Below are 19,925 nucleotides of genomic sequence, written 5' to 3'. Positions count from 1 at the left end.
AAAGCTGAGTGATAATTATCCTGTGAGCAGAGAGTCAGTGCAGTGTAAAAAAAGGTGCCAAAAATTCCAATGCTATCATTAACTGCTGCCGGCTGCTCGTCATCTGAGCGTGGAGGACAGCCCATTAACCTGTACTTGTAGATGGAGGAGGAGAAAATACCTGTACACGGGAGGATATTTATAAAATCTAATCATACTGGAAAAAATAGAGAAATGGCCTCACAAAGAGTTGTAGCACTTATTCCAGTTACATGACATTTCATTTTTCCTCTGGAGTTGGCAATGTCATATTGCTGATCTTTTCTTGCTTTAAAACTAAATTTCCAAAAACCTATTAAATACTGAAATTTGGTATACTTCCTGAATTGAAACAGGATAAAGGCAGGAAAGAATCAATGAATCAGTAGGATACTTTGTCTATTTGCAGCTGATCTATTTCCTTTGAAAGCTGTCAATGTTTATTTTTGATGGATTTTTTAAACCACTAAGTAATAAAGCACCCTTCAAATATTAGAGCTTATAACAAAGGTTTTCTGCTCTCATGTCTGTGTTACCATGCACATAAGCAAAGACACTGCCTCTATGCAAAGTGTTGTTATACTGCTAAATAAAAAAGAAAAGGCGCGTACAACCAGACCTTCTTGGTCACCAACTCCTGTCACCTCAGCAGACATGGCAGGATAGGTTTAGAAAGGTGCATCCGCTCATAAACACAACTGTAAGTATGTAATGCAGCATATAGGTTTCAATGCATGCTATAGTAAACTTAAGACATGCAGTAAAAGACCAAAATCCGTAAGTATAATGTGCCACAAGAAGGAAGATCGAAAAATCAGAAGGTTTCACCACTGGTGTAAGTCCTGGAAGAGTAAGATGTTTATTATATAAAACCTTCAGACGATACTACGAAGAGCATATTCCATGTTACGGATGAAGGAAAGAACAAACTGAAAAAACAGTTCCAGTAAGTGTGATCTGGTCCCACCTACACCTTGTCCAAAAGGCAGTATTTCAGAGCAAGGTGAAGCATTCCCTTGTCTCCATGCCTGGATGTCAAACCATCCTCCAATAGGCAAGAACAGAAGGGTCTTCTTGGTTCTGCTGGTTTTCCAATGACTTAGGTATTTCTCTAATTATAGTAGCTATAGCATTTTCAAACTATGCTAGTGACTATGATTTCAATAGCAAAATTATATTTTTGTTTGCGGAAAGAAGTGTTATTGTTTATTATTATTGCAGCATCACAGTATTTCCAAGAAATATCTTCAAGCTATTTTACTTGCTATTTTAACTGATGAATGTACATTTTATTGTATTTTACTAGTTGGCCAACTTCTCTAGCTGATTCAAGAGACAATATGCTAAACTTTTAAAACATTTTAACTTCACCTGACTTCTCTTTCATCTTTCATATTAAGTTGTAAAACACATTTTTCTTATTCATAAAACATGTCACAAACCCAGATTTCACCTGAAGTCTGATCTACATGACAGCTGCTGAAGCCATGGACAAGCAAATCTATATGTCAAATTGAATGAAATGGGAAATAAATAATAGCACCTTCAGCAGTAAGTGCATTGCTGAATACTGCATCAGCAGAACTGGTTAAGATACATTGCTTTGACTATTGTATTTTTTTCTCATAGTAGTAGTAGACTGAGTTTACTTCTGTTTATACTTCAGCAGTTCGGTTCAGTTCCTGCTCTCCTAGAAAGCTCATATCGGCAGGACTATGCACATGGAAGTACTACTGCACAAAGTGAATTTTCCAAACTGAACTCATTAATTTAATCCATCCGGGTTACACATCAACATGCGTGTATGTCTTGGTTCAGTTAACCTCCAGGTGCAATTCCCCAGACAGGGCGCCTTCTCAGCTGGCATAAGCTGTCATTGCACCTAATTCTTAATGTATTTCCACCTTTTCTTTCTCCTCTTGCACTTTCAAGAACAGCCATTCTCACTGCCGTGGAGAGGTAGGTCCCTCCAGCTAGTGGGGTGGCAGGGAATTGCTAGGCAGGAACACAGCAGAGCTTTCGTGACATTTCCAACCGGTATTTTTTCAGCTGATGTTTAATCAACAGCAAGATATGCTGATGCTTGGAAACCTCAGGTGCAGTTCAAGCGAGATTTAGATTTGACAGGAATATTCTGCAAAGCTCACGAAATCAGTTTTATGTTCATACGATTCTCATTCACCACGTGTAGAAAGTAAGTCAGTTAGTCATTTAAAAAGTGCTGCATACAACCTCTCTCCCTACTCTACAGCCCATATAACCAGAATGGGTCCACTATAACAATATGAATACTGAGCAAATATACTGTTATTTCTGTGAACATGACTGGGCAATCAGACAAGTGTTATTAAATTATTTGCCCTTGTTTCAGGCCTCTATCTGTAAAACTTCCTCTCTTGATAACTTCTTGCAGAATTTTAAACAGAAAATGCCATGGATATGGAGAAATGACAGAAAAATAGGCAAGGAAGAAAAAGATGTAAGGAAGGCAGAACAGTCATTGTCAAAGGAGCTCAACAGCAGGATGAGATGACATTTTCAAGGATTTTGCAGCACGCAGATTAACTTATGTGAAAAACAGAGAAAAAAAGTGGCTAGTGTTAACAGTTTACTAATCACTTCAATAAGCCCCTTCATTGATGAGTTCAACTGCAAAACGAGTCTCCTGCTTCCCAGGATTTTCCCCCTCCCTCAAAGGTTATCTGGCTTTACATTTGTCTTTTGCATCTCTCTAACACTAACTGAGCATTATCTGACTGTACTGTGTATCAATGTTATAACTTTATTATCAGCATATCTGAATATGAACTTATTTATAGCGTTCAGTCTCTTTCATTTTTATCTAAGGAGCTGTTCCATTTTCATTGACATAGCACTCTGCTTAGAAGTATTTTGGCACATGTTGGATGTTAGCAGTTACTATATAAAATAATGTTTCATCTGATTTCATTACAGAGATTGAAATATTCACAAACGTCAGATTTGTGTCTGTTCCTATACTTATATAACTTGAAAATACAAGTCATCATGCATGTAGTACACCCACATACACTTTTCTTAGCTTAACATGGATTAAAATTAATTCAAAAACAACACATTGCAACAGTCTCAAATTCTTAACATCAGATTAGGAATTTAATTATGTTTTAATGAAATTATTTTATGAATGTTTCTATGAAGGACCATATAGCCTCTTACTAAGAGCATGAATGTCTACGTCCAAATATATTCTGCATTTCTATTAAGACGTCCTACAGATATTTTGTTTGATCAAAAGAAGATCAACCTTGTACAATCCGAATTTCTATATACGGTAGAGTATGGAATATATTTATATACACTGTTGCTCTATAAGATAGTATGACTGAATATAAATAAATTCTTATTACTGCGTTTTAGTCTTAAATATCCTAAACCGAGCAGTAAAAGGGGAGCTGTCTGATGCATGCCATTTATATAAATCTCAGCTAGTTCAAAGATCTAAATGACAAATCTTATGCTATGGATGAATTTGTGGCACTTTTTAGAGGACCCGTGTATCTAAACCACTGAATGTATTACTTGTTCATATACATAGTGTTTTCAGCTGTCACTAACGTTAATACAATCCTCTTTTTTTTTTTACTAAAATATAATAATCTTCCATCTGAAATAGCTTGTTTACCACTTTTATCGTCATAAGCAAAGGTGAGCCTTACCAGGTAGCAATCAGTGATGGGAGAATTGATAGCTTATCTTAATTTCTCAACTGTTTTTTACTCCCTAGCTTAGTTTTGAAAATTTTCACAGAATAGGCTCAATACAGCAATCACCACTGGACAAACAAAAAGGTATCTTTCCTTTCAGTATATGAATGTTTAACTTCACTGCATAGTAAGAACTCAGACCGCAGTGGGTTTACACCAGCTTTCTCTTAGAATAAGGAAATGCAGTCCAATTTTCTCTTAGCACTTTTCATCTTTCAGTATGACATTTTATTTACATATTTATTTTTGTAAAGATACTTCTCTCTAATAAATATTCTATGGAACTCAGAGGCTCAGTAATTGAATTAACAGGTTTATAGAAAATAAGTTATAACTAAAATTACAAAGGTGGGGGTGGGGAAAGAAGGAATATTTCAGCAAGATGCAGCCTATTATGTAAATTTGTCACCACATGCCATACATAATGAATAAACCTTGTGCTCTTAACACTTTGATTATAGACTATACAGACAATGCAAATTAAAATTCCTGCTGCTCTATAAATGCAATGAGAGGAAATTATGTAAATTTTAACACATTAGATTGATTTGGTTGAAATGAAACCTGTTCCACTTGATGTTTTAGGGGAAGAGCCACAATTACAATGATTGAGAAAGTGCAGTGTTAATGAAGTGTGTTATTGCTAATCAATTCCTCCTCCTCTGGTAATGGTACAGGCATGTGCACTGTCACTACATCATTCACAGACAAATGTAACCACTCACACCACTGCACAGCTGATACAACAAAAATTAAGTATTCTATAAAATCACATATACAGTTCTATTTCATACTACTGATTTCATAGTAAAACTATAATTGACACTAAAGAAGGAGATGTGTATGGATATATATATATATATATATATATATATATATATATATATATATATATATACACACACACACACACACACAAAATACATAAATTATGTGTAAAACAGGTTTTGGCAATACTGCCAGCTGACTATACTGCTGTCTTGAATGCTACTGTAGATTTGGTGTGATATCAACCAAGTAACTTCACCTTGAGCTGAATAATCACCTTCCTGCTGGCTGATCTCTTGGAAAATATGGAATCAGACAATTAAATGCCAATAACTTAAAATATTTAGTTAATTGAAACAAAAAGCAAGGTCTTTCAAGCTTAGAAAAAGTTTTCTGTTCAAACTGAGTAACCTAAGAAAATCAGACTCGGTGGTTGCAAAAGTTTCACACAGCTAATTCACTTTTCCAGTACCAGAATTCCTTGGGAATTATGGCTGTTATCTGAAATATCTTTACCACTGAACAGAGTTGAATTTCATTCTGCAACCCTACTGTAAGGAACTACAATGCACATAGCTGATAGAGCTGTTTTTCAGTTACCCAATAAGTAAAGCAGTTTATACCATCTTTACACTAAGCTGAGAAGCACATTACTTCAAGCATCATGATATTGGTTTAAATAAAATATTTTGTAGAGCTTCTCATCAGCATGAGAATGACTTGCCGAATATTACATTAAACTATCTTGTCTTTATTGCCTACTGTGTTATGTGAAATAATTAATCAGTATTTATAATCATTTTTTTTCGTGGAAAGATAAATTTGCATTTGCAAAAGGATCTGCAGTGTTAGAAATCTGTGGCTTTACTATGTCACAGGTAAACATGAGAAGGTGAGAAGAGCCAATCCATCTGGGTTTTTTTTGTTTGTGTAACTTTGCTATCAGTCTCAGAAGCATTTGTCACTACATGTAGTGACTTCATTTGCTTCTTGTCTCCACTACTTTATTTCTGTTCCTTGCTAAAAGATATAAGGAAATACTCTGCGCAAAGAGATCTCACTGGCTTCAACAGCAGTTTGACATATAGGATCATTCTAGGTCAGCATTACACACATAAAAAATTAGGACAACACACGCAATTAGAAAGCTTTTACACATAAATGACATCATAGCAGATAAATATACAATGCAGACCAAGACTGGCACTTACCATATGAAATATCAGTATGTATGTTTGTCCATTCAAATCACTATGAACATGGAAAAAACAGAGGTTGGGCCTCAGTAGTAAAAGGAAGCCTGGCTGAGCAAAAGAAGAAAGGGTAAAAATAAAAATGAAGGTGGAAGATAGAAAAGAATCTTTCTCAGAAATAAAGTGACATTTATTTTTGCAGGCTGAGAATCCCTTCTTGTATTAGCATGAACATCACTGCCATGTTTAGGGTTTTGAAAATGCCAACCAGCTTCTGCCTCACTACCCTACAATTCTGAACCAGCATGACTGCCATCAATGGTCAGAAGAGCACAGAGAGAGCTTGGGATTAACCAATGTTCTTTTAAATAAGTTTTTTGCCGCCCCAAATTCCTTCTGTTTTTTGGTTGGGGTGCTGGAGAAATCACCTGTGAACTCTTACAGTGCACAGTTAACATCAGACAATGCTAATCAGAATATCAAAGCATGATGTCAGTAAGTCCCTTACAGCTCGGTTAATAGAAGTTTACAAAACAAAACACGAAAAATTATATAAAATTAAGAAACAGGAAAAACAACATCAACTAAGTGAGCTTACAGAAGTAGGAGCTAAGCATTTCACTTTGCAAGATTCAGTACAGATGTTTAGCTATATAAAATAAACACAAAGAATTACAATGGTAAATATCTCACCCCACAGGAATCAGCTAAATTTCCAGCTCACAGTGATCTAGAAAACCGTATCTGTCCACACTAGCAATTCCTTGCTTGAATTCATTGACTTCAGACTGCTTTGTTTATAGGAAAAAGCTCTCTTTGATGTTGGAATATTAGAAGGAGTGAAACAATAAATTTCCCATATTCTAATATCCAGACATCCTGAGCTTGTTCAAGGACCCCTTGATTCATGAAGGCAAATAATTAAATTACCTGAGCTTTGATCAAGGAGTTGCTGCAGTCCCTTTTTGATGTAGAATGTGGCTGTTTGAAGCTCCAGACAGATAACTAGCCCATATGTTTTTAACCCTTTTGCCACTAGTAGCATTTTTTGCAGATGTTCTAGCATTTGAAAATGAACACCATCGTATCTTTTGGAAATGCTGCTCCAAGAGTACATATAAAATGTAGCAAGTCCAATAGGATCATTATACCAAAGACTTGATGGAATGCATATTACTGAAGGGCTTTATTCTGTGTTTTAAAATGCCCCGTCAAACTGAAATGATTTTTCAGTTGAATTAATTTACCTTAATATTATGCTTTATAACTGCTGTTCAGATGGTCTGTCATCAGGAGACAGAAAAGTACTTGTGAGAAGCAAGGAGTTTTGCCTTTGCAATACAAGAGTTTTCATCAAATGTTCCACGCTTTCCAAATAGTTCCCCAAAGGAGACACATACACTTCTAGTCAGGTGAAAGAACTCTCTTGAAATAAGAGAAATAAATAGATGCAAATTTTTCATTCTTCCCTTTCCCTTAGCAAAAGCATCAGGACGAAGTCACCTTTTCCACTATTTTGCCTGTAAACTGAACAGAAGTGAGAAGGCAACCCAGATGCTGTCCTCTCAGTTGATTTGCAATTTTGAAGGTGACTACTGAGATAGAAAGACTTCCTCTCCAGAAATGAGGAATAATGTTCCTCTTCTTTCACTCTAGGATTCTTTTGGGATGTAGGGAGGATACTAAAAGTGCATAATGAGAAGGCACAATTAACAAACAGGGATTTCTTACTCAGCTCCCTATACAGCTTCAACATCATAGCCATACATACACTTCTAATTTTAGCAACAGTTCTATGGATTATGGAAGTGGCCTCACCAGACTCCTGAGAACTGAGAAAAAACAGTTTTGCAGTAGGACTTTTTCTTGTATCATTCATGGCAGAAAGGTGTTTGTCCTTCAAGACACAGCTGTGAAAAGGATTCATGTCATTCAAACTGACATCTGAATTCATATGGATATAGGCTTAAGAAGGCAAAATGAATATGCCTGGCTTACTAAAGATAACAGACAAATTATTTTGGGGCATGAGGATATAGATAGAAATTCATGTCTTTGCATTTAAAACACTTCATATGTCATTAAAAAATGGATATGTTTCTAATTTGTTGGAAAATAAAGCTTGGGGCCTTTTATGAAACCCAAAGGGGAAACACTTAAAATCAGCTGCTAAGAATGAGAAAGGAAGCTAATGTGTATGCAATTTTATGTTTATTCCATTAAGTCACAGGAGCTGCATATATAAATAACATGAAACAGGAAACTGTCACATCTGAATGACACAAAATATTGCTTGTATCATGCAACGATACAAAAAAGCATGAAAGTATGAAAGGAGAAGCTGCTGATTTCTGATTCCAGAAACAATTAACATTCATTAACTCGACTAATAAACTGCCTGAGGTATTTATGAGTTAAATATAGCCCACTTTTAATCTCACGGAAACAGTTAAAACACAAGATTATGTGCAGTTTATTTTGAATTATTTCATTTCTGGTACAAATGGATTTAATTTCCAGATGGGGTGTAACTCTGGAACAGAAACATTCTTCTCTCCCCTAGTATGCAAAATGGTTTAACACCAGGGGAAAAGTCTCTTATAGACATTATTAATTTTGCTTATTTAATAATGTTTGCAGTAACAATAGCCTTCTATCACTTTTTTTGGTAAAAAATAAATAAAAAGTCCCATTTTGAGTATATTCCCATTATGTACAACTTTCAAAAAATAACTTGCTGAATATTCATTTTTGAATGTGAAAATCATAAAGCCTAAATTGTTCCACAGACTGTACATGGTGATATTCGGAATCAGAATTTAACAGCTACAAGAACAAAATTTCCAGCTTTGTAGCCAGCTAGTCAGTAATCTGATAGATGTAGACAATCTGGTTCAAGTCTGCTGCTGAGGATGGCCTACACAGTCTTCTGAACAGAGTAATTACAGCTCCCATACTCCCTGACCTCTAGCTAGACAGAAGAAAACCCAAGGTCACGACAACAAGCAACTGTCAACTCTTGGGAAGTATCAGAGCTGGCATTTTCTCTATAGACTTGATTATTTCAGCCAAACTCATTTCTTGTTCAATTTGATTGGATAATTAAACTTACATTAGTGCAATTTCTCATATATGATGAGGTGTATATGGCATTCCTAATGCCAGTAAGATGAAAAACTGTCTTAGCCATGAAACACTTCCTCGTAAGCTCTGTTTGAAAACATGAGTTAATGTAAAAACAAAGACCAGTTTAAATTTCTGTATCATGTTCACTGTTCAGTAACACCTATGTCAACCAAACAACCTTGTGGATTCCAAAACAGCTTCTCTGTTTCATACCAGAGTGACAGGGCAGAATTTTACCTAGCGAAGCAGGTAACACCAGCTAAACCATTTGATCCTCTTGTCTGCTCATACAAATCATTTCAAAAATTCTACTAACAGCAATGACAAAATTCTGAGAGTGTATTACATAAAGTGGACACTTCCATAGCTTGCTAAATATATAAATAGACACAACACCACAGTAAGGTAGCATTCAATGTCAGTTCAATGCCATTCAAAACAAAGTAGACTTTTGTAATTCTACTTTTGCTTTAAGTGTACTTTGATTTTTTTTCTTTTGAAAACTAGGCCAGCAGCCACTTACTAATTTGTGATGCTGTAGAGCTGCAGCACACCACTGTAGCATGAAGAAAATCCTTGTGTTTCCTTTTCCAATGGAGTTCATCACATCTTAATAGTATATGACATCTGCATATTGTATAGACATGTTCTACTGCAGCAGTAAGGCTGGTTTCCATTTGTTTTTTATGAGATTGCGTGAGTATTTCTCAGATCACAACAATACCTTCTTACTGAAACGTGGAGCTTTGTTGGTTATGAATTAAATGTGTAGGAAGTCACTGAGTATACTGAGAATTATTTTTTATTGTATCTAACTCTTCCCAGCCATGAATCTAACTAAATACAAAGAAAGTAAAATGTATGCCTATGGTTCCAACAAACTAAGTAGTGTGTGAGGAAGGTAACTGCACTTTCCTAACTATAAGATTGCCCACCTGCCTATGGATGATTAGAGCCCAGCACCCTGTACTTGAGAGTGATTATGAAGGATTTTTATCAAGTTACAGTCCAGAAATGGGAAGTCCTTTAGAAATCGGAAGTCCTTGTTTACTTCATCACAGCTGAAGGAAAAACTTGAACAAGGCTAGTGTTGACTCAGCCTGGCCCAGCCTAGCAGAGAAGGATGCCTCCATATCTGAGGATAAGTGAAGGTGTTTGGGCAAAGGAGAAAAACAAACCAAAAAAAAAAAAAAAAAAAAAAAAGAATGCTGGAAAAGCAGACTCCAGTGTACCTGATAAAATGGAGGCAATGGGAAGGCAAGGCAGCACAAGGTTGGTATGGAAAAGTGTGAAACTTTGAAGGTGAGAAGTTCACCAAATATTAGACTTTATGCTACAGAAATGGAGAAGCACCTGAGGTACAAGAAATACCATCTAAATGTAAACAAGCTCAGTGAACTGAGGAAGTTGATGGAGGAATCTAAGAAATCAAGAACTATCATGCAGCAATAGGGAGGGTCTGAACCAGAGGCTGAGTCTTACCAAGGCTGAGGAAGGGATCATCTTAAACTAGCTTCACTACTCAGGGTCATATGAAACTATGGCTTGACATGTGGAAAAAAATGGAGAAAAAGAAGTAGAGAAAATAGGCAAAGATTGTAGCCTAGAAAACCACACACTCTCTAAGAGAAGTGTGAAATTCAGTTCTTGGAACTCAGCTACATACTCATAGTTTATGAATATAAGTTTTTCATATAAATACTGCACAATTCACAATTTTTAAGGAAAGAAAGAACCATAATGCCCATCTTAAGTCTGACCTCCAATTACTTGCCTTGCTACCTAATCAGCCCTTTTGTATGTAAATGCTAAGTTGTTTGTATGTAAATGCCAATGCCTGCTATGTTTTTCTTACTATAGAAAAAGAAATGCTATGTAAATTGCAACCGTGCTAAAAGAATTGAAATGCATACTAATCAGGCTTATTCTCTGAGCAATATTGGCTATAAATGGAACAGGAACAAATAAAAAGGCAACAATCAGTGACGGACAAAATTTCCTATCTGAATCTGAACCCTAAATAAAATCATTATTCAACTGCTTTTCAAAATTTTGGAACCTTTTATATCTAGATGAAATTAGGTTTGAAACTGTGAATAAATGGTAACTTTCACTAATTTGAAATATTAAAGATTTTCACTAGAATTTCAATTGCAAGCAAATATGCTGGAAAATAATGGTAAGGAGAAGTTATCTTTTAAAAATCTGTTCACTGTATGCATTGGATAAAACTTTGAGTGATTCATCAGTTATATCAGTTTTGTCATCCTTATAGATAAATAGTGATGATTACATGCAATTTGAAACTAGAGGTTTTGATCACTGCTCTGCATGCATTGAATTAATCTGACAGCATTCAACCATTCACTTACTATTGGTCACTCCTCAGCAAAAGCTTATAATCATTTCTGCCCCGACTATATATTACTCTCTGTAGTTAAGAAATGCATTACAATCCCTTCTTGAATGGTGATCTAAAATGAACTCATAATTTAATGGCTGCAATTTTTGCCTGTTTCCACAATTAAAATTTTCTAGTAGCACATAAAAATTAATTCTAAATATATAAATGAAAATATGCACATGTATGTATAAAATACACTTAGGTTGTAGGCACATGTGTAAGGATATGTGACTGAATAGCTCTGGAAAAGATTGGAGAATCCTTATCCAAGGACTGGTACAGTTATAGGTATTCTGCTCTGATAATGAAAATACACATATTTTTGGTTCTAAAATTCTAATATCAAATGCCAGCCAACTTTACACAAACTCTACTTCTTTTGTTTGCCTTACAATGTCTATATACAAAAAAAAAGTTAGTTGATAAAAGATGAAAGGAGTAATGCATTTATTCATTCAGTAGGCAAGATCTTTGAGATAATTACTTTAAATCAAGAAGGGACAGACCATTTAAATTTATGACTTAATGCTGACACACGCATGTATTAATAAAACAGTTAGCATTAATGGAAATGGGGTTTAGTCTCCTGATTCAAATAGAGCTATCATTTTCTGGTTTATACTGAACTAATGACTTATCTGTGGCAGAATGATATGTATGCATGTATTTAACTATTTAACTTAACCACTGAGACCAATTAATATGTTTCTGAAGTTTTACTTTATTTAAAAATATATACCAGCAGCCTCACTGGGATAAAAATTATGCTGAACCAGAGTTTCTATGACATCAGTTTAACCTTAAATATAATATTTCCACATAGAATATCTGATGATAGCACTTTATAAAATGAAGACTACTGAGACGCAGTGCAGAAGAAGCAAACCTTCAATGGTGTTCATATCAAGCTAAGAAAGCCTAACAAGTTAACATTGACTCTGTGTGACTAGGAGCTTACGCAGAAAGAAATGGTGGCTGCAAGAGGGTACACCATAAACGTAATTTCTATCTCAGGATAGAAGAAAGGAAAAAGCCTGTGCGCAACTGTCACAGCCAGGCTGTTTCCAAGCTGTTGGGCGGGACAGACACATGCCATTAGGGTTGTATAAAAAAATTTGCCCTAGTAGTACTGCACAAACGTGGAAGAAAGGGGAGATATAAACTGTTAGCACTGTTAAGCGCCCAAACATTAGAATTATGTGAATTGTATTTTAAAGGGTTATTGAATCTAATTCTTTATGCTCATCACTCTAGTCTTTGCCCACGTGGGCTGCGTCTCTATCACATTATTGGGAGTTCAGTGGCTTACTTCAGGGAAACAGTGTGAGACCTTACCTATACCATTAGAGGAAAGCTTAAGTCCGATCACTTTCCAGATAAGTATTTCCCACACCTTGTATTATTCACGTATCAAAGCTCCATTTAATTTTGTTTGCTTTATGATCCACAACTGTATTTTATGTTAGTTTGTCTATAATGTGGCTATTGTCTATCTGTTGATGTTGATAATGTTAACTATTAAATCATCATTATAATAATGAATTAGATCTGGAAACCTATTGCAGCCTGATTCACCAATCACTCTGGAAAATCCTGGCTCCTCTTTTACATTCAGTTACTTGATCCTTTTTCTTTTAATCCATTTACATTGATTTCTACTACTTCAACTCAGTCTGCCATTGCATTACAATTAAGAATTCTGATGAACTCTTGCTGATTCAGAAGGGAGAGGACTCTTACTGCCAAACTTTGGAGAAAAAAAAACACAAAACCCCCTTAGAATTTGCATCAGCCAGCACTTTAAAATTGAAGAGCTAAATTATGGCTCATGGAGCCAGCAGAGCTCAGTGAGACTGGGATGTCTGAAAGCCACTGCACCACCCAAGCAGGGATGGAAGAAGGCCTCACTCCCTTGTCAGGCAGAAGCAGGCACCATTCCTCCTTCCCCAACAGCATTGCTCCCAGCAGAGCTGGCTGCTCCATGTATTTGTCTCTGAGCTCACTGCTAACATCCCAGCCATGCCATCGTGTTCTCTGGAGGGCCTTGAACATGACTGGCAGCTCTAACTTTTCCATTCAGCTTGAACACATCTAACAGCATAAGAGATGGTCCCTGCCGTAGAGCACAGAGGACAGGCGCTCAACTCCAGCTGATCTTTGCTACTCAGTGCTCCTTAGCAAAGCAGGGCTCACCTTCCAGTACAGTAGCTATTAACTCTCACATCAAGAGTTGTTACTATAAGGTAATTCTTAATTAATACCCTAAGATAGGTGATTGATAGAAAATGATGCAACTATCACAGACATTTTTGGCATCAAAAAGTCTTAGGTAATAATTTCTGTTAGACACCTTCGTTTGTCTGGCTGTGTATCTGCCCAAGTGTATCTAATACAGTACTATAAAGTCCTGCTTCTCCTACGCAGAGATTAGGTTGGTCTGCAAGTCAAACCAGAGACATGTGCAGCCCAGCATCCTGCCCTCAACACTGTTCAGACGTGGTGTCCAGGGAAGAACGTAGGAACAGAGCAGCTAGAAATGAGATCCCTTCCATGCCTGCAACCAGTTAATACCCACACCACTGTGCATGTCCTTTCTGGTCAGTATTTGCAGTGATGGGCTGTAACAATTTCCTGTATTTCCCAAGACATTCCAGGATCCTGGGAAAGGATTTGGATCAGCTGCTGTTTTCAGCTCTCCTGTTGTAAGCTCCACAGGCTTTCATTTGTACAGGTAAAACCAGGCCAGAGTTTTGCTGAAAGTAAATGTATTTTTCCTGTCTGTAATGTCTCCATAAGATATCTCAAGTACCCATAATATTTTTGAAATAAGTATTTCCTGTGTTACCATATCATTCATTTTGTCTATCTTTAAATTCTTTCTTGTGGTTTAGCAGGGAACGATGCTGCCTTTGAAAAAAAGGAGGAAGAGATAGCAAGTCCCTGAAAAAACACTGCAGCTGAGAGGATGGATGCCGTCTATTTTACATGGAGACTCCAGCTGTGGCACTCATCAGACAATCTGAAGTTACGCGATTTCCAAACTTTGTAGTGCACGCCAACGCGGTAATACGACGCCGAAGGTAACGCGATCCGCTGACTAGAAAGATGTTAATCCTGACAAACTGCCTGAGCATTAGCCCGAACCGCAGCTAGATTGAATTCTGTCTCCCCTGAGAGGGCCGGCAATGCTGGTGGTAACAAAACGGCTTTTCATAGCGCCCTGGAAAGCAGCTGGGCCGGAGGCGGCGGCCCGGGAAGAGCGTCAGTGCCCTCTAGCGCTCGCCGCCGCCGCGCCGTCGGGCCCCGCCGCGCCCGCGCACCCGCGGCCCCGCGCCCGCGCACCCCCGCGCACCCCCGCGCACCCCCGCGGCCCGCGCACCGCCCCGCCGCCCGCGGCCTTCAGGAGCCCCGGACTCTGCCCCCGACGCCGCCTTCCCTAGCCCGGTTGATCAGATCAGAGCAGTGCTAAAAACTTGGCCCTTGCCCGAATTCCCGCAAAAAACTCCAGCTCCTTTAATAAAACCTGCCCCTCGGGGAGTATCGGTTACAAACTGGTTATCGCGCGGTAATATCTGAAGACTTTAAATGCCTTCCTTATGTAGAAAAAAGAAAATGAATGAGTTTAATAATTCTGCATACGCAGTCTTGCCTTAAATGAATCAATAATTTCACAGTCTAGTAGTATGCTAGGTCTTCAGCATGGCAATTCAAATACAAGACCATATTTTCCCCTAAAATACTATGAAAGTCTTAGAAGTATATGGCTGATACTCTATAGCATTCCTTGGACACAGCGAATGGATAATGCAAATTGAAATGCCGTTTGAGAACAAATGGGTGTAGCATAGAAAACTATGCACAGACTTTTAGCTTTAAATATAAGTAGAAAAGCTCTAACATTAAAAAAAAAGTCTAGAAAGTATGCTGCTTAACTGTTTCAAAATAATTGATTCCAGATGAGAAGCCTGCTTCTCCCACACTAAAGATACTTGGCCAAACATCCAGCTCACAAAATGGATTCAAATGGTATTAAAGAGTTCACCAAGAGAGAGGAGATACTACTTTTTGAAATTCCTTTAAATTTTTATGATACCTGATAGCATCTGAGAATATCATAGTAATCTCAGATATAAAATATTTGTTTTTTCTCAACAGCTTCTTAATCTAAATGTTTTGTTCAGTTTCAGCACTTGTGGAATACAAAAATGTCAGTCTGTTAAACTACAGGATCTCTGAACTTCACATATGTTTCCTGCACTAAATTAAATTAAATATGTCAAAAATTATCAAAATGGCATATTAATTGAGGGCGAACTTACATGATGTATTTTAAAACATTTTATCAAATAAATCATGAAAACACTGCTAATCTTTGTAGTTTCCCCGTATTGTTATGCAATCAAAATTTTGAATTTGCTGTCCTGTCTCTCGGTCAGCTGTTTCCATACACATCTTCCTTCTGAAACTACTGATGATAAATTGCAATGACTTATCTCATCTCTTGACATACTTTACTGTAGCAGCTTCTGTGGTAATGAAGTAATCTAATTCTTAGTGATTTTTTTTTGACACAAAACACTTATAATTTTAGTGAAGTTGAAGCTGATGTAGAGAAGGCTATAAATAGTATATTTTGTCCATGCTCATTCCCAGATGCTCTAATGCAAGGCCGAGGTGAAAATAAGAATTTCCTACTGCAGGGCCAAAGCACAAGAGTCAGAAGGAGAAAGATGCCTTTGAAGTAATTTTCCTAAAGAATTTCACATTTTTTTACCGAAGATGTAGTTCTTTGTTGAGTAACTTTATTTTGTTCGTCTCCTCCAAGAGGAAGAACTGTTTAAAAGTACAGTTAGAAACTTCTGTTTTCTAGAGTGTAGTAGATTGAGAAATACGCTAGAAAAATGCTTCATGCATTAAGCTCGGACCTTTTGCTCTCAGTCTCCCCCCTGTTCTTCACTGCCTATTTGCCAACAACATGAGCTGTGCTTGCTCTGCTATGGAAATGTTCTTCATAAGAAAACATCTGCAAATCTACTTCCATCTACTTCTATGTATCTCTCATATAAAATCATCCAAAGTACAATACAGAGTACAATCATTGATTTGCATTTCAGAGCTCAGTGGACAGAGCTGATCTGAGGCAGACATCAGATTAATTACTGCAGAATTTCATTACTAAAAGCAAATTGATTTATTAAGTTAGCAAATGTAGAAAAGAGAACAAAGTATTTACCTGGAGAATCACACATACTTTAGAAACATTGAAGCAAGCATAAGAGGAAGGGAAGGGGGGGAAAAGAAAGACATTCAGTCATGTCTGAGCGCTGGCTTTCCTGCTTCCAAATCACTTACTGCTTTTTTTCATTCAAGAGTTTCATTATTAAATAATCAAAAATATTTAATTTCTTAACAGAGGGTTCACAGTCTGTGAAATTCCTATTGTATCACCATCACAAATCAACAGGAAGAAAAGTCTTTCCCAGGGAGCTACTAGCCACTAGAATGTGAAAAAGAAATGAGCATTCTCCTTATAAAGGGCCAATTTCTGAATTAGTGACCTCATTTGCTAAAGAGGTTCCTTTGTCACAGATATCTTGGTAGGTAAATACTGTGTTACACAGCCACACTGTCCTTTGTAGCAATGCTACAAAGAAGATCTCCTAGCACATACCGGCTCTCTCCTCACCAAATGAATATTTAAAAGAGTAGACAATAAAGGGGGGCTTCTATAGAAGGTAAAGGCATTTATATGATGATGTCAGATTGCAATATGTGCTCCTGAAGGACTGCACGGGAAGCAGTTTTATTCTAAAAGTTAATGGTATTTATGTGGACCTCCAGCCTGATCTATTTTATCTTTCTCAGGGACGTGCTTGTGGGTATATCACCCAAGAGTCTAATGATTTTTGGACTAGCCTATATTAGAGACAGATACCATTTTGGTACCTTGTGAATAGTAATGCATTTGAAAGCCAGCAAGAAAATTTATATATATATATATATATATATGTGTGTGTATGTATATATATATAAATTAGAGTCTTTCCCCTTTTTTATTCTGAATAAATAGAATATCCTTCATTGCGTGCACTCATAATTTCTGCATATCCATTTCGTGCCTAGCAGCTACACTGCAAGCAAAAGATTTTCAGTTCGGGGCTTTCAACATCTGCCTGTCTGGAGGTGCAGATTTTAAAACGGACAAATGCTCGCACTCCCCTCCCCCTCCCTCTCCTAAGTAAGGGCTACGGGAAGGAAAAAAATAAAAAAGAAAGAAAAAAAGAAAAAAGGGACGTTTGCCACAGTGTAGCCTTTCTCCTTTCGGGAAAGACCTATTTCTTCCCTGTCTGGAGCCAGCAGGGCTCTGCACAGAGCTGCGGCACGGAAATCCGGGCGGACCCGCTCCGGAGCGCCTCGGCGGAGTTGCCAGCTGCGCCCGCCGCTCCGCTCCGCGCCGCTCCGCGCCGCCCGCTCCGGCCCCGGCCCGGGCCCCCGCCCGGGCCCCGGCCCCGGCCCCGCCGCCGCCCGCGCCTCCAGCCGCGGCTTTTTGCCGCTGTCAAGTTTCCGGAGCGCGCTCGCTCGCTGGCGCACACGCACACGCGGAGGCTGCCTGCCCGCGCGGTCCTCCCCCGCGCCGGGAAGCGCGCAGCGCAGCGCAGCGCAGCGCAGCCACGGCGCCCCGCGGCCGCCCCCGCCGCCCCCGCTGCCGACCCGCCTCCCGCTGCCCCGCCGCGGTCCCCGGCGCCGCTCACCTGGAGCCCGGCCGGGCGGGCTGCTTCCCGCGGCCGCCGCCGGAGGAGGGCGCGGAGCCGAGTCCCATTCACAAGTCGACGCCGGGCAGGCGCGGCAGCATCTTCAGCCTATTACACTCCACGGGCAGCGGCTGCTGAATGAGGCTCCGAGCTAGCGGCAGGAATTAGAAAGAGGGAGGGAGGGGAAAAGGGGAGAGGAGAGGGGAGAGGGAGGGAGAGGTGGAGTGAAGCAAGATTAGAGGAAGGGAAAAGCTGGAGGCTGTTGCTTCTTCCCTGTTTCTTCTCCCTTCCCCCCACCCCCAGGAGAAGCGCGAGCCCCCGGGAGCGGCGACTGGAGCCGGCTGTCCTGCCGGGCCCCGCGTCCGGAGTGCCCTCTGACGAGGAGCCGGGGGAGAAGTTGGGTTCGGAAGGGCAAAGCGAGGATGGGTGAGGAGCCCGGGCACTTTCTGCCTCGGTGCAGCCCGCCCCCAGGGTGCCCTGCTGCCCCACGGCTTGGCCCTGCGCCCCACGCACCCGCGCACGCCGCAACGGGGGACGGGGACGCCCACGCTGCGGGCCGCTGCGCCGGGAGGGAGCCCCGCCGGCGCTCCCCTGCGAGCAGCCCGCCACCACCCTGCTTGCCGGCGCAGGGCCGCAGCCCGCGGGTGCGCCGAGCCCCCGGCACGGCCGCGGCAGCCGGGGCTCTCCTGCCTGGGGAGCTCCCCCGCCGCCGCCTCGCGGCCCGGGCACGGCAACCGCCCGAGCGGGACGAGCAGCAGGAGCGCTCTGTGCTGAGTCCAGTCGTGTTTCCTGTCATAATTAAAACATTTCTCCAGGAAAAAGGCAAAAGTTTCCTGAGCATTTCTAGATTTGGAAAATGCTGGCCTGTTGTAGCTCACGGTTCGAGCCCCGGGCCAGGCCTCTTCCCCTGCCAGGCTCCCTCCTCCTCTCCTGGAGGCGAAAGGAGGGATCCTGCCCTCCGAACGCAGCCCACCGAGGGGCTGCTTCTCCCTCACTCTCACTGGTTTTGGTTGCCTCAGCCGATAGCCAGGGCCATGGTCCTCAGGTGGGGCCGAGAGGCTCGGCTCTGAGAACCTCTGGGGAAGCGCAGCGGGTAGATGAACCCACCCAAACCCCTTCCCGTCCTGTTCACACACGCGCCTGCATGTCCACTCTCCCATCCACCGGCCTTCATCGCAGTGGCCAGGACCTACGTGCTCCCCGAGGTTGCTGCTGGCCCAGTAAGCGCCATCTGCGAGGCGGTGGAGGGGAGCAGAGCAGGGAAGGATGCAGTACGCAGCCCCTCAAGGCGACGGATTGCATTCAGTGCTGGAAATAACGAGGTACATCTCTGCGGAGATACTCTGCCCGTCCTCAGGGTACCCGCCCCACAATTCCTCTCCCGGCCCACCGGGCAGCACTCCCGCTGTGCTGCCACCACACCACCAGGCCCCCAAGAACAAGGCTTTTGTTTTCTGTGGTTAATTAGCTCTGCCAATAACTCCAGGCAGAGAAAAAAAAATTGGCACAAAAGCTGCTGCTATACAAACAGAAGAATTTGGAAAGAGGGAAGCTGATAAACAACACGTACTGGGGAGGCCGCAGGACACCGAACGCTTTAACGCAGCGCAGTAACTCCTCCTGACCCATGCCAGTCCCTGGGAAGGAGCAGGAGCCTCCCGGGTTGGGGAACCGGGAACAAGAATTCAGCGAGCTTAAAGCTTAGAATTTGCTTCAGATCGGGAGTTCACAATCCGATTCCCAAGTACCCAAGGGAAAGGCCTGCTTTCTCCGCGAGGTGGGAGGGCACACGCAGAAGGGCCCTGAGGAAGCGCAGGGAGGGGTGGGCTGGTGTGCCCGCAGCGCACCCCAAACCTACCCCACGGGCCCAGCTGGCAGAGCACAAGGCAGGCAAGCAGAAAAACTCAGAGCTTAGGTG

General features: G+C 40.5%; 1 protein-coding gene across 7 annotated transcripts in view; it reads right to left on the bottom strand.

Annotated features, from left to right (window-relative positions):
• Positions 1–19,925, bottom strand: part of CDH11 (cadherin 11) — a 317,396-nt gene that overhangs the window by 62,725 nt on the left and 234,746 nt on the right. For 6 of the 7 annotated variants that reach the window (XM_062586727.1, XM_062586733.1, XM_062586729.1 and 3 more), the window contains one exon: positions 18,008–18,158. The gene's annotated coding sequence lies outside the window, so the exon portion shown is untranslated. Of the gene's footprint in view, positions 1–18,007; positions 18,159–18,520; positions 18,536–19,925 lie in introns of those variants that run through there. The other variant, XM_062586732.1, reaches the window with a different exon arrangement.

The sequence above is a fragment of the Rhea pennata genome, chromosome 13 (assembly GCF_028389875.1).
Source record: "Rhea pennata isolate bPtePen1 chromosome 13, bPtePen1.pri, whole genome shotgun sequence".
In the NCBI taxonomy this organism is placed as follows: Eukaryota; Metazoa; Chordata; class Aves; order Rheiformes; family Rheidae; genus Rhea; species Rhea pennata.
The sequence above is the reverse complement of the archived record's forward strand: the minus strand, read 5'-3'. Positions and strand labels throughout refer to the sequence as shown.